The 2584-nt window shown below is 43.1% G+C and overlaps 1 pseudogene across 1 annotated transcript; it reads right to left on the reverse strand.

The window, feature by feature from the left end:
• Positions 1–1492: 1492 nt before the first annotated feature.
• LOC308274666 (BCL2/adenovirus E1B 19 kDa protein-interacting protein 3-like) lies at positions 1493–2047 on the reverse strand (annotated as a pseudogene). The gene has a single exon. The product of its transcript is annotated as a BCL2/adenovirus E1B 19 kDa protein-interacting protein 3-like (transcript).
• Between the last annotated feature and the right edge of the window lie 537 nt (positions 2048–2584).

Raw genomic sequence — 2584 nt, forward strand, 5'->3', positions numbered from 1 at the left:
GCAAAAAACAAAGAACTAATTTTTTGACCCATTGTATATTACAACATTTTTTGACCCATTGTATATTACAACTTTTACCTTAGGTGCCTTTGTGTTCTGTCTGTTTCTCTAGCACAAAGCATCTATTTTAATTAATCCATTGTATATTACAATTCCCATGTTTTTTACCGCCACCACAAATCTTCAAGCACGCTCCTTTTCTATTCAGTGGTGTCCTTCACTGGAGCCTCAGTTTCAGAATGTTCCCGTATGGGCCACCACCTGCCGGAGCCAGCCTGCAAAAGTACAGGTTCTGAAGAGAGTCATGAGGATGAAGAATTCAACTCTTAAGAATTTGATTCCAAGAATTTTTTTAATTCTAATGTTGGGGAACCGCCAGCTTACTATCTCTACTGGCCGACCCCTGCTTCTGGGTCAATATCTCTACTGGTCGACGACTACTCCTGGGTCAATATTTCCTACTGGCTGACAACTACTCCTGGGTCAATATTCTCTATTGGGCCAACTATGGGTTTACTTCTCTAGAATAATTACAGGTCAATCAATATCCTCATCCTATCACCACCAGAATACAATAGAGACCAATCCAAAGCACATACAATACAGGTATGTTAATCAGTACCCTGGTGCCATCACCACCTGATCTTCTCTCAGACCGTTGACTTTGAACCTTCTATGACCCCAAACCTTGTTGACTCTGGGTGAAGGACAGTCAGCTGAGTCAGGAATATTCTTTTAGGGGAAAACCTTAATGGCTCCCCACATGGTACGGTAGAGTTCACAGCTGTACCTTGGTTTCTACTGATTACTTAGAAATTCAGAGTTAAGTGGTCTTTATAAATGACCTGCATCCATTTAAATTAAGCACATTTTTTTTTTTGCGGGTCTGGGGATGGAACCCAGGGGCATCTGACCTCCGAGCTACACTCCCTGCCCTATTTTTTATTCTTTATTTTGAAATCGGGTCTCACTGAGTTGCAGAGGGCCTCACTAAGTAGCTGAGGCTGTCCACAAACCACGATCCTCCAGTCTCAGCCTCCTGAGTGCTGGGATTACAATCGTGTGCCACCATGCCCGGCTACATATTTTCTATAATGGTGTGATTATAAGGCCATAATATTTCTTTTGGACAAACTTCTTATGTAGTGATTTTACTATCAGTGTTATTGTCTTTTGAAATATAAAGTATTTTAAATGAATTAAGGCTATAAATAATTTTAAGCACTCCATATATCATGGCTATTAAAATTATTTATACTATTTATATCTAAATATCCAGCGGAAATTCACTACCAAATTCTTGTCTGACGTGCTTATTAATTGATCCCGTAGGTATGATAGGTCAGCATGATTTTAGTGCCTATTATTTCATATCACTAAGTTAGGATCACAGCATTTACAAAACAGATGTCAGTTGGTGCAGCTGTCCCAGGATCACAACAGCGCTTGTGAGCTCTCATAGCCGCCAGGCGGGCATGGAGCTGACTCTTCATCAAAAGGTGCTGGTGGATGTCGTCAGGAGCCTTCCAGTGTAGATACCCAACTCAATGGCCAGCAGATGGGAGAGTAACAACAGGAACACCTTCAGGAACTCTGCTGAGAAGACGCCCTCGTTCTTCATGCCACTGGTGTTCCCCATGCTGAGGGTAGCTGTGCACTTTGGGTGTTTGAAGAGGAACTCCTTGGGGGGGGGTTTCTGGTCAACTCCACCAGTCATATCCAATCTGAGTTTTTCTTTAAGAGGTTCTCAACTTCTTTCCTTCTCTCAATATAATCTTCTTTAGACTGAGAGGTGTTCCTCCCTCTGATGCTATGGGCATCGGTTTCAGAAGCTCTGGTACTATCCTGTGGTGTCTGTGAGCGAGGTGGGCTGCCACAGTGAGAACTCTTGGAGCTGCTCTGTCCAGATTCATGCTGGGAATCCAGCAGTATTTATTTCATGTCACCCTTATAAATAGAAACTGAGGGTGGAATGCTATTATTATTGCTAAAAGATACTGCCCTGCAGGTTCTCCTCCTATAGTCCGGAGGCCCCGCTCTGAGACATGGTGCTGGAAGGTGGCTCAGCGGAGGGCTCCATGGCCAGCTATGGCTTCCTGTCAGAAGCGATGAAAGGCCACACCATTATTTTAAATTTAAGTATTTTATTTTTACCCAAGCCAGGATTTATTACAAATTCACTTTCTTGGTTTTCATAGAAGAGTGCTGGGGATGGAACCTAAGGGTGTTCTACCTCTGAACTACATTCCAAGCTCTTTTTTATATCTTCTTTGGAGACAAGGTCTCTTTAAATTGCCCAGGCTGGCCTTGAATTTGCGCTCCTCAGCCTCCTAAATTGCTGGAATTACAGGTGTGAACCACCATGCCCAGCTACCAGCTATATTTTAAAAATATAATTCTGGAAAAGAGTAGAGTTTGAGTGCAGTTTTACTATGGCTGCATAGTACCGACGTAATGACATGACGACATAACATGTCCTCTTTACCTGGGAGTCCCCTTTTTCCTGACCAGGCAGCATGGAGCAGTGTCTCAATTCTGGGCCACCTCAGTTCTCCATACTAGCATCACCATCACTAGCTAGGTG

The sequence above is a fragment of the Muscardinus avellanarius genome, assembly GCF_963383645.1.
Source record: "Muscardinus avellanarius genome assembly, chromosome: 16".
Taxonomy (NCBI): Eukaryota; Metazoa; Chordata; class Mammalia; order Rodentia; family Gliridae; genus Muscardinus; species Muscardinus avellanarius.